We start from the raw sequence: 12,500 nt of genomic DNA on the forward strand, positions 1-12,500 counted from the left end.
TTATAAGTTAAGCCTTCTGTAATGATAAATAACGGTCATTTCCAAATTACCGAGTCTACTCATTTCATTTCAAAGGTCAAATGTAGAGGTTATGTAATTGGCAGTGTGAATAGGTTGGGAGCCAGCTATAATTGTGATTTCCTATGATTAAATCTGGGAGCCAGCTATAATTGTGATTTCCTATGATTAACACTTTCACGTACAGCCTTTTGAAGTTCCAAGGATATTGTCACAGAACGAGGTTCCATTTTTATTTTAATATTAAACATGCGTTCATGTGTATGGAAAAATCTTAATGAATGCTGTACTTTATCGCTTTTTTATTTCCCCATGTTTCCACAAATCTGTTCATAACAGTTTCGTGTTTCCCCAAGTCTGTTCAAATCAGTTTCGTGTTTCCACAAGTCTGTTCATAACAGTTTTGCGTTACCCCATGTCTGTTCATAACAGTTTCGTGTTTCCCCAAGTCTGTTCATAACAGTTTCGTGTTTCCCAAGTCTGTTCTTAACAGTTTCGTGCTTCCCAAGTCTGTTCATAACAGTTTCGTGCTTCCCAAGTCTGTTCATAACAGTTTCGTGTTTCCCAAGTCTGTTCATAATAGTTTCGCGTTTCCCAAGTCTGTTCATAATAGTTTCGTGTTTCCCAAGTCTGTTCATAATAGTTTCGTGTTTCCCAAGTCTGTTCATAATAGTTTTGTGTTTCCCAAGTCTGTTCATAATAGTTTCGTGTTTCCCAAGTCTGTTCATAATAGTTTCGTGTTTCCCAAGTCTGTTCATAACAGTTTCGTGTTTCCCAAGTCTGTTCATAATAGTTTCGCGTTTCCCAAGTCTGTTCATAACAGTTTCGTGTTTCCCCAAGTCTGTTCATAACAGTTTCGTGTTTCCCAAGTCTGTTCATAACAGTTTCGTGTTTCCCAAGTCTGTTCATAATAGTTTCGCGTTTCCCAAGTCTGTTCATAATAGTTTCGCGTTTCCCAAGTCTGTTCATAACAGTTTCGTGTTTCCCAAGTCTGTTCATAACAGTTTCGTGTTTCCCAAGTCTGTTCATAACAGTCCGTGTTTCCCTAAGTTGTCATAATAGTTTTCGGGTTTACCAAGTCTGTTCATAACAGTTTCGTGTTTCCCAAGTCCTGTTCATTTATAGTTCGTTGTTCCCCAATGTCTGTTCATAACAGTTTCGCGTTCCCAAGTCCTGTTCATAACAGTTCGTTGTTTCCCAAGTCTGTCATAAAAAAACAGGGGTTTCGTTGTTTCCCCAAGTCTGTTCATAACAGTTTCGTGCTTCCCAAGTCTGTTCATAACAGTTTCGTGTTTCCCAAGTCTGTTCATAAATTAGTTTTGCGTTCCCAAGTTGTTCATAACAGTTTCGGTTGTTTCCCAAGTCTGTTCATAATAGTTTCGTGTTTCCCAGTCAATGTTCATAACAGTTTCGCGTTTCCCAAGCGTATAAAAGTTTCGTGTTTCCCAAGTCTATACATGCAAAGTCGTTTCGTTTCAAGTCTGTTCATAACAGTTTCGTGTTTCCCCAAGTCTGTTCATAACAGTTTTCGGTTTGTTTCCCAAGTCTGTTCATAATAGTTTGTTTTCTTGTCCCAGTTTGTTCCCATAACGTTAAGCTCTCGTCGTTTCCCAAGTCGGTTTCATAATAGTTTCGTGTTTCCCCAAGTCTGTTCATAATAGTTTCGTTGAATTCCCAAGTCTGTTTCATAACAGTTTCGTGTTTCCCAAGTCTGTTTAATAAAAGTTTTCGGTGTTTCAAGTCTGTTTCCCAATCAGTTTCGTGTTTCCCACAAGTCTGTCATAATAGTTTTCGTGTTTCCCAAGTCTGTTCATCAGTTTTCCGTGTTTCCACACGTCTGTTCATAAACATTTTTGTTTTAACCCAATTGTCTGTTCATAACAGTTTCGTGTTTCCCAAGTGTTTCATAAAGTTCGTGAAATCCCAGTCTGTTATTTAACAAGTTCGTTGCTTTCCCAAAGTCTGTTTCATTAATAGTTTTCGTGTTTCCCAAGTCTGTTCATCAACAGTTTTCGTGTTTCCCAAGTCTGTTCATGAATAGTTTCGTGTTTCCCAAGTCTGTTCATAATAGTTTAACTCGTGTTTCCCAAGTCTGTTCATAATAGTTTCGTGCCCTTCCCCAACAAGTCTGTTCATAACAGTTTTCGCGTTTCCCTTTCAAGTCTGTTCAAATTAACAGTTTCGTGCTTCCCAAGTCTGTTCATAACAGTTTTCGTGCTTCCCAAGTCTGTTCATAACAGTTTCGTGTTTCCCACAAGTCTGTTCATCAATATTTTGTTTCGTTTCGTTTCAAGTCTGTTCATAATCAGTCCCAAGTTTCGTTTCCCAAGTCTTGTTCATAACAGTTTCGTTGTTTCCCAAGTCTGTTCATACAAACAAGTTTCGCCCGTCAGTCTGTCCCCAATAATTTAAGTTCGCGTCCCAAGTCGTTCATAATAGTTTCGCCCCGTTTCCCCAAGTCTGTTCATAACAGTTTCGTGTTTGCAACCAAGTCTGGTTCATAATAGTTTCGTGTTTCACAAGTCTGTTCATAACAGTTTTCGTGTTTCCCAAGTCTTGTTCATAATAGTTTCGTGTTTCCCCAAGTCTGTTCATAACAGTTTCGTGCTTTTCCCCAAGTCTGTTGCATAATAGTTTCGTGTTTCCCAAGTCTGTTCATAATAGTTTTCGTGTTTCCCAAGTCTGTTCATAATAGTTTCGTGTTTAACCAAGTCTGTTCATAATAGTTTTCGTGTTTCCCTTACCAAGTCTGTTCATAACAGTTTCGCAATTTTCCCAACGTCTGTTTCATCATAAGTTTCGTGTTCCCAAGTCTGTTCATCATAGTTTGCGTTCCCAGTTTCTGATTCAATAAATTTTAGTCTGTTTCCCAAAAGTCTGTTCATAATAGTTTCGTGTTCACAAGTTTTGTTTGCCAATACAGTTTCGCGTCCCAAAGTTCTTTTGTTTCATAATAGTTTCGTGTTCCCAAGTCTGTTCATAATAGTTTCGGTCCCAAGTCTGTTCTAAGTTTCGTGTTCCCAAGTCTGGTTCATAAAGTTTCGTGTTTCCCAAGTCGTTCATAATAGTTTCGTGTTTCCCAAGTCGTTTCCCAATTGTCTTGTTCAACAAGTTTCGTGTTTCCCAAGTCTGTTCCATAATTTTAAGTTCGCGTTTCCTTTCCAAAGTCCTGTTCTTAACAGTTTCGTTTGCTCCCAATCTTTCATAACAAGTTTTCTGCTTCCCAAGTCTGTTCTAACAGTTTCGTGTTTTCCCAAGTCTGTTCATAATAGTTTCGCTTCCCAAGTCTGGTTTCATAATGTTTTCGTGTTTCCCAAGGTCTGTTCATAATATTTCGCTTTTTCCCCAAGTCTGTTCTAATAGTGTTCGTGTTTCCCAAGTCTGTTCATAATAGTTTCGTGTTTCCCATCTGTTCATAACAATAGTTTAACACAACACAAGTGTTTCCCAAGTCTGTTTCATAACAAGAGTTTTTCGTGTTTTTTTTCCCCCAAGTCTGTTTAATCATATAGTTTCCCGTTTCCCCTCAAGGTCTGTTCATACAGTTTCGTGTTTTTCCCCAAGTAACTGTTCATAACAGTTTCCGTGTTTCCCCAAGTCTGTTCGATCCAACAGTTTCGCGTTTCCCAAAGTTTTCGTTTTTCATATAGTTTTTCGTTATGTTTGTTTTCCCAAGTATCTGTTCAGAATAAGTCGTTTCGTTTCTCAGAAGTGTTCTGTTTCATAAACAGGTTTCGCGTTTCCCAAGTCTGTTCATAAGCGTGTTTCGCGTTTCCTTTCAAGTCTGTTCATAACAGAGTTTCCGCGTTTGTCCCCAAGCTCTGTTCATAACAGTTTCGTGCTATCCCAGTCTTTGTTCATATTACAGGTTTCGTGTTTCCCAAGTCTGTTCATAACACTTTCGCGTTTCCCAAGTCTGTTCATAATAGTTTCGCGTTTCCCAAGTCTGTTCATAATAGTTTCGCGTTTCCCAAGTCTGTTCATAATAGTTTCGTGTTTCCCAAGACTGATTTAATAGTTTTCGTGTTTCCAGGTCTGTTCATAATAGTTTCGTGTTTTCCCAAGGTCTGTTCATAACGTTTCTGTTTCCCAGTTTCTGTTCATAAAGTTTCGTGTTTCCCAAGTCTGTTCATAATAGTTTCGTGTTTCCCAAGTCTGTTCATAACAGTTTCGTGTTTCCCAAGTCTGTTCATAATAGTTTCGCGTTTCCTCAAGTCTGTTTATAACAGTTTCATGTTTCCCAAGTCTGTTCATAACAGTTTCGTGTTTCCCAAGTCTGTTCATAATAGTTTCGTGTTTCCCAAGTCTGTTCAAATCAGTTTCGTGTTTCCCCTAGTCTGTTCATAATAGTTTCGTGTTACCCCAAGTCTGTCCATAACAGTTTTGTGTTTCCCCAAATCTGTTCAAATCAGTTTCGTGTTTCCCAAGTCTGTTCATAATAGTTTCGTGTTTCCCAAGTCTGTTCATAATAGTTTCGTGTTTCCCAAGTATGTTCATAACAGTTTCGTGTTTCCCAAGTCTGTTCATAATAGTTTCGTGTTTCCCAAGTCTGTTCAAATCAGTTTCGTGTTTCCCCTAGTCTGTTCATAATAGTTTCGTGTTACCCCAAGTCTGTCCATAACAGTTTTGTGTTTCCCAAAATCTGTTCAAATCAGTTTCGTGTTTCCCAAGTCTGTTCATAATAGTTTCGTGTTTCCCAAGTCTGTCCATAACAGTTTCGTGTTTCCCAAGTCTGTTCATAATAGTTTCGTGTTTCCCAAGTCTGTTCATAATAGTTTCGTGTTTCCCAAGTCTGTTCATAACAGTTTCGTGTTTCCCAAGTCTGTTCATAATAGTTTCGTGTTTCCCAAGTCTGTTCAAATCAGTTTCGTGTTTCCCCTAGTCTGTTCATAATAGTTTCGTGTTACCCCAAGTCTGTCCATAACAGTTTTGTGTTTCCCCAAATCTGTTCAAATCAGTTTCGTGTTTCCCCAAGTCTGTTCATAACATTTTCATGATTCCCAAAGTCTGTTCTTAGCATTATTTTCATATTTCCCAAGTCTATTCATAACATTACTTTCATGTTTCCCCAAGTATGTCCATACCTTCAAAAACGAATGAAATACGAGAGGGTTGGGACGGTGAATCCAAATCCTAAGGACGTTAGCCAAGTCCCAAAGTCTGGAAGCAAAGGACCTTCAGCCTGTATCCTTTTGAGGACGGGAGGCAAGACAGTCTGGCCCTTTGTTGGAGAGGTCCAAGGCTAAACTGGGAATTCGTTACCCGTCGACGACCGTTCCTACAGCACAAGCAAAAAAATAAATAAATAAATAAACAAATAAACGTGTGGAAGCACACTGCGTTTCATCATAGAAATTCTGTCTGGTGCAAACTATCGTAAATGGCCCGTTTCCACGAAATCCACGATCCTCCTTAATATTCGCTGGCGTTAAGAGTGCCATTACAGTTTCTACTGAAGACAAATTACAGGCGCATAATAATTTTATTACTGCACTCAGAGAGGGCTGCAGGAGAGCGAGTTTCCCACCGCTTCAAGATAACTCGGTTACTGGCCACTCGATTTAGTTAAAGGGATTTCATGCGCTACCAACAAAGAATTTTAAGAATGTGATGAAGAGGATGGAATGTTTTTTTTTTTTCTCTCTCTCTCTCTCTTTCTCTGTGTGTGTGTGTGTGTGTGTGTGTGTGTGTGTGTGTGTGTGTGTGTGTGCTACCGTCCAGATTTAGTTAAAGGCATTTCACGCACTACAAACAATCATTTTTAAGTTTGCGATGAAGAGAATGAGACTTCATTTAATCTCTCTCTTTGTTGTGTGTGTGTGTGTGTGTGTGTGTGTGTGTGTGTGTGTGTGTGTGTGTGAAAACCAGAGCGAGGAAACTGTAAAGATTTGCGCACTTAGTTGGAAAGAGACCAAAGGAAACAGATTAAAAGTAAAAATGATGAAACAATTTACTGGGCCTGAATCGATGCTGTAAAGATCCTTTACCGCTTAATGAATACATTGGGTCTCACTTTGTAGTGGATCCGGTGTTGATGAAGACAAGAGAGAGAAATAAGAAATAAGAAGAATGAAATGAAGGAACAGGAAGCATTATGAAATAGGCAGAATATAGAATTGAGGCCAAAGGCCGAGCGCTGGGACCTATGGAGTCATTCCGCGGTGAAACTGAAATTGGCAGTAAAAGGGTTTGAAAGGTGTGAAAGGAGGGAAACCTCGGCTGAACAAAGCCTGTCTCCCTTTCAACAGAAGTCAGACCTTTTATCAACTGTGTGAAATCAACTGCACACCAAAGCGGAGGAGAATCGTGCAATGGTCTGTCTTCAGCTAACTGCACGAATTCGTAGTGGATTCAGTATACATGAATGTACTGCTAACTCACTACTTTACTATACTTCAGAAACCTCACCCCCCAACCCCCTCCCTCTTCCCTCCCCCTACCCGTAGCCCGTCATTCACAGTTTTCCCAGGCAGCGCCGGGTAGGCCAGCTAGTATATCTAAGGCTATAAACCATCCTCGATCACAGCCCTAGCCAATAGTTTTTGTTTGGTTTAAATTCGTGATTGAATAACAGACAGACAGAAGGACATAACGCCCATCATAGTATGATTTCTATCCTGCCCAGCCCAAACAGGAGCACAGGGTCGGCCTTCCCATAAATAATTACATAACGAACGCTATAATACTAATGAGGCATGATTCAGATACTTGGTGATCTCAGTAATGCGTGCCACTGATAGCTTATCGTGATAAGTACCCTTGCTGTGGTATATATCCGCCTTAGATATTCATCATGATATGAAAAGTACATCAGTATTACTGAGAATTGTTCCTTTACCTACTAATGTATAAAGTCAGATTGAATGTGGGTGTGTGTGTATAAGTGCGTGTGTGTGTGTATATGTATATGTGTATATAAATGTGTATGTATGTATATAATATATATAATATTATATTAATTAATAATTATTTTATACGCAATATATATATGTATAATATATATATTATAATTAATTAATATAATAATAATATTATAAATATATATATATATAGATATATATATTATAATATATATATATATATATATATATATAGTATGTATATCTGAATCACGAAAGTTTGGAACGTGATAAATCCATAAATAAAGGTATAAGCCACGAAGGAAAAATAAACAACGGAGTTTCTGCAAGATCTTTCGACTTTCAACGTCCTTTACTCAGCAGATAAACTGTTTATCTGCTGAGTAAAGGACGTTGAATGTCGAAAGATCTTGCAGAAACTCCGTTGTTTACTTTTCCTTCGTGGCTTATACCTTTATATATATATATATATATATAATATATATATATTTATATATATATATATATATATATATATATATATATGTGTGTGTGTGTGTGTGTGTGTGTGTGTGTGTGTGTGTGTGTGTGTGTGTGTGTAAAGGTAGAAATCACAAAGGAAAGTGAAACAATGGAGTGTGCTACGAGATCTTTCGACTCAAGGTCGGACTTTACTTAGCAGACTAGCATATTTAAGAAACATGAGTCTGCTAAGTAAAGGACCTCCAGTCGAAAGACCTCGCAGCACAAACCATTGTTTCATTTTCCTTCGTGGCTTCTACCTTTATTTATAATTTCACCGCGTTCCAAACTTTCGTGATTCAATTATACATAAATATAGCATATATATACAGATATATTAAAACTTATACCTTACAGCACCATAAGCACCTGTTGAATACTCTCAGCCATCATCCATTCCAATCTACTATCCCTTGACATTTCATTATCCAGAGAGAGAGAGTACTGTATTGCTCACATTACTTTGATCGTTTGAGTGAAAAAAAATTATCCAAAGTCCTTTATATGGAAATAAGGACTTCCTTCTCTCATTTATTCTTCCAACAGCCACACGATATTGTCAATGAAATTAAATGAAATGAAAGGAAATGAAATGACCGTGAGTGTTTAAGGAATGTGCAGGCTATTAAAAGCTGTAATAAAATAAGGACCCATTTCATATAGAGAACAGATATTTTCATGGGATTTGGTTTACCGTGAGTGATTTGGTTTACGTCTCCCAGCGTTTGCAACTATAATTCCTATCTTTATTATGGCGAAGTTAGAAATATTATTGTACTATTGTATTAATTACATAACCCACAGAAAACTTAAAAGAGTGTTTGTGCATGTTTATGTTAGAGGCAATGCGCACAGAAAACTTGAAAGGGTATTTATGTATGTTTATGTACAAGATATAAGATGAAAATAGGCGAAATCTGGACCAGAATAGACATTAATATATATTACTAGCCGGCCAACCGTAGGCCAGCATTGCTTGAACCGTAATCTCATCGCTAGTCTTCATCACAGAAGAAAAGTCAGAGCATATCTGGAATCCTCGTGAAAGGTTCTATCAGAATAATGATTTCTTTTTCCTCTAAGAATAATAATAAAGTTAGCGTGGCCAAATATCCGGCTCGATATCCAGATCAAAACGGCACCCGGCTAACAACCATCCCCAATAAAATCTACATCTATGGCCCGACTTTGGTTCAATTCGGTCCAAGCAGTTTCGCTATAGAGAACATACACATATACATACATGCATACATGCATAGTCCGACCGTCATTTTTATATATAAGATGACAAACCAAACTATAAGTTTTCTCGGTAAAGAGGTTTGCAAAAGCGTAGTGCCGCAACTGTGTCGTTCTAGAGGCGAGGTTTACGACTTGACCACAGTTAAAATGAATTTGCAACAGCACCATAAGCGACATCTCTACAATTTCAAGGACTGTCCTCGCGATATTTCCCTAATGACATGAATCTCGAACGTCAGTCGGGCTAACTTACAGTCTGAAAGGATGTGCGCATTTGCCTATAAATGTTAACGTAATACAAATAAGCTAAACTAGATTTACATCAACCGTGCATTCGATGTCTTAGGCCAGTCCCTTATGGCACTCCTGATAGGCTGTTGATAAGCCAATCGCAGGGCTGGAAACTCTCAGTCTCTCGAGAGTTCACACGGGTAGGATCTATGTTCCCCATCTCCTGAGGGATATAATCAATCAAAAGTATCCCTCGAGAGAGGGGGAACATAGATCCTACCCATGTGAACTCTCGAGAGAGACTGAGAGTTTCCAGTCCCGTGACTAGCTTATCAACAGCCAATCAGGAGCGTCGTAAGGGACTGGCCTAGACATAAAATGCACGGTTGATGTGAATCTACTATAGAGTCAGTTTTGACGTCAACAAATCGGTATAAAAAAGAAAAAAATACAGCCATATCTCACGACAAAAATCTAAACATCTCAGAGCAGTTCTCTTCTTTACGTATTTTTCAGAAATAAAAATGATTTATCTACATATCCGCGGAAAAAATCTGTAACCCACTTTCTCTGCTTGAAAAGTTACGTAAAGGTTTGTGCTTCAGGAAACTGAAAAAATAAAAAGGGAATTGTAGGAAAAAACGATTTTTTTTAATCGGTCATGCGGCAGGAGAATATAAAAAAGGAAACTTGACTAACAGACTAACAGGACCGACTTCATCAAAGACAACTTCACTGTCACTGACTGAGTTGTTCAAATCTTGTGTATCCCAACAGAGGAGAATAATAGTCATGGCGTTTGTCTAAATCTCAGGGGGAATAATAGTCACGGAGTTTGTCTAAATCTCGGGGAGAATAATAGCCACAGAGTTTGTCAAAATCTTGGGGAGAATAATAGTCACAGAGTTTGTCAAAATCTTTGGGAGTATAATAGTTATGGGTTTGTCTAAATCTCAGGGAGAATAATAGTCAAAGTTTGTCAAAATCTTGGGGAGAATAATAGTTACGGAGTTTGTCAAAAATCTTTGGGAGAATAATAGTTATGGGTTTGTCTAAATCTCAGGGAGGATAATAGTCACAAAGTTTGTCAAAATCTTGGGGAGAATAATAGTCACGGAGTTTGTCAAAATCTTTGGGAGAATAATAGTTATGGGTTTGTCTAAATCTCAGGGAGAATAATAGTCACGGAGTTTGTCAAAATCTTTGGGAGAATCATAGTCGCGGAGTTTGCCTAAATCTCAGAGAGAGTAATAGTCACGGAGTTTGTCTAAATCTCGGGGCGAATAATAGTCACGGAGTTTGTCTAAATCTCGGGGCGAATAATAGTCACGGAGTTTGTCTAAATCTTGGGGAGAATAATAGTCACAACGTTTGTTTAAAATCAAGGGGAGAATAATAGTCTCGGAGTTTGTCAGAATCTCGTATTTCTCACATAAAAAAATAGTGATGACTGAGTTTTCTGATCTAGCAAAACTCCATGCGTATAAAAAAAACTTTATATTTGAATGTAAGGAATACTTCCAGGCCACAAAAGACAGGAAATGGATTCTAATTGATTTTGTTCACTACCTTTTGCTTATTTTCGCTTACCCGGGGAGTAAGCTTACAAATTACTTTGTTGTTTCGCATTGAGTTAAAGATACAGGAATTTTAGGATAGGATGATTATGATTTATTTATTACAATGAAAATGTAAGAAATAAATAATGTGCACGTTAAACAATATAGAACAATTATTTCGAATAAAATATAGTGTACTTGCCTTGATTTTTGTTAGGGAAACAACGCTCTAATTGACCGTAGATTTTAGCACGTTTGAATTTACGTAAAAAGTTAGGAATATAATGTTTACAACCTATGCGTGAGGGGAAAATCTTGCACGCGTCCCGAGTAAGCTGGAAGTCTGATCATGCCTTGTTTGACCTGTGTTCGACAATAATGCTCAGAACATGACCACCGACTTTCTTTTGCTCTATTTTACTCTCTTTCTCATATCCTTGGCTCTCTTTTGCTCTCTTTCTCCTATCCTTGGCTCTCTTTTGCTCTCTTTCTCCTATCCTTGGCTCTCTTTTACTCTTTCTCCTATCCTTGGCTCTCTTTCTCTCCCTGAAGATTCTTCTTTATATTCCCTTCTTTTGCTCCCTCGCTTTTTTCTTTAGTTCTCTTTCTCTCTCATTTTACTCCCTTACGCCGTTCTAAGTATGTTGCAATCTGACCTTAATCATATGACAAGAATGTGTTTAAAAATAATAACTTAAATTATTTATAAAACTTAAAAATAAGAAAAAAAAATGAAAACTACACCATTCCTCCCACATTCCCATTCATCATCCTTATCACGGAAGAGATATTCCAGTTACTGGGACGTCATTTTACTTATTCAAAAAATGAATTATAATTTCTTTTAACTTGAAGAAGAATTGCGAAAGGGACCATTTAGAAATTATTTTATCTTTTTTTTTTTATTTGTACGCTTTATGAATAATTTCTTCGCATTTTTTTTGATGCACTGATTCATAACTGAAAGCAACAGAAGAAATATTCTGATATTAATTTTGGGAAACTTGACAACATCGTGACGTCATCGCTTCCTAGGGTGAAAAATATTACCTAGAAGTATCTTACTTCAATTCATTCAACAAATAGTACCACCAATGGATTATCTCGAAGAAATTAGCAAGACATGAACAAAAACAGAGGGAGAAAAGGAAAGCCAGGGGGGGCGCCAGCTCGATAAGTTTTTGGAAAACAACTTGTTAGAGGGAACCATAGCCTGGTGTAGGCCAATGTTCTCCAAACAAACATTCAACGGTCGTGCCAGACTTCACTCATTTCCACTTTTCAAACAATAGGGACTTTCCCCGATTTGACGATACTACAATCAGTTCCCCATTAAAACAGCAACAATTTTCCCCGATTTTACCAGATTTCAATCATTTTAACGTTAGAAACAGTAATAGTTTCCCAAGATTTTAGGAGATTTCAATCATTTTAAATTAAGTATATCTTAGTTTAACCAGACCACTGAGCTGATTAACAGCTCTCCGAAGGATTAGATTTCTATTAACGTGGCCGGGAAAGCAATTGGTTACCTAGCATCGGGACCTACAGCTCATTGTGGGATCCGAACCACATTCTATCGAGAAATGAATTTCTTAATCACCAGAACTAAACTCCTCTGGTTCCGCACTGGCGGCAGCGGGGAGCGAACTCGGGCTACCAAACTGATAGTCGAGAACGGAACCCACTCATCCAGTGAGGAACTCCCACGGTGAAAAGAGTAGCAGCTTCCGTCGATTTTACGAGACTCCAAAACTTTCACTTTTCAAACAGTACGAAGGTGACAGAGCCAACACAGAAATAGGGAAATGTTGACGTTTTGTTCTTGAATGTAATGAATGGAGTTAAGTTTTATCATTCTATTCGCTGTGTATATATAATATATATATGTCAGCTTGAAACGATTCCAAGTATTAGCATGAAGCTAGAAGCCTTTTGATGTACTGTATATTAATGAAGGTTTTCAACTCGGACATCTACTGAAAATTCTGGATCTGCATATTTAATTAATTTCCCTGACATCAATTCATCAGGCTATACGTTTTGTTCTCGTTAAAATTTGACGTTATTAAAGGTGCGAAGGTTATGC

At 37.9% G+C, this 12,500-nt stretch overlaps 2 protein-coding genes and 1 pseudogene across 3 annotated transcripts in view; 2 read left to right on the forward strand and 1 right to left on the reverse strand.

Moving 5' to 3' along the window:
- The window catches only part of LOC135209956 (uncharacterized), a 10,742-nt pseudogene extending 9,665 nt beyond the window's left edge, over nt 1–1,077 (forward strand).
- LOC135210525 (microprocessor complex subunit DGCR8-like) overlaps nt 1–12,500 on the reverse strand; it is a 215,323-nt gene that overhangs the window by 111,890 nt on the left and 90,933 nt on the right. The window lies entirely within an intron of this gene.
- LOC135210524 (neuropeptide CCHamide-1 receptor-like) overlaps nt 1–12,500 on the forward strand; it is a 119,076-nt gene that overhangs the window by 78,099 nt on the left and 28,477 nt on the right. The window lies entirely within an intron of this gene.

The sequence above is a fragment of the Macrobrachium nipponense genome, chromosome 39 (genome assembly GCF_015104395.2).
Source record: "Macrobrachium nipponense isolate FS-2020 chromosome 39, ASM1510439v2, whole genome shotgun sequence".
NCBI lineage: Eukaryota > Metazoa > Arthropoda > Malacostraca > Decapoda > Palaemonidae > Macrobrachium > Macrobrachium nipponense.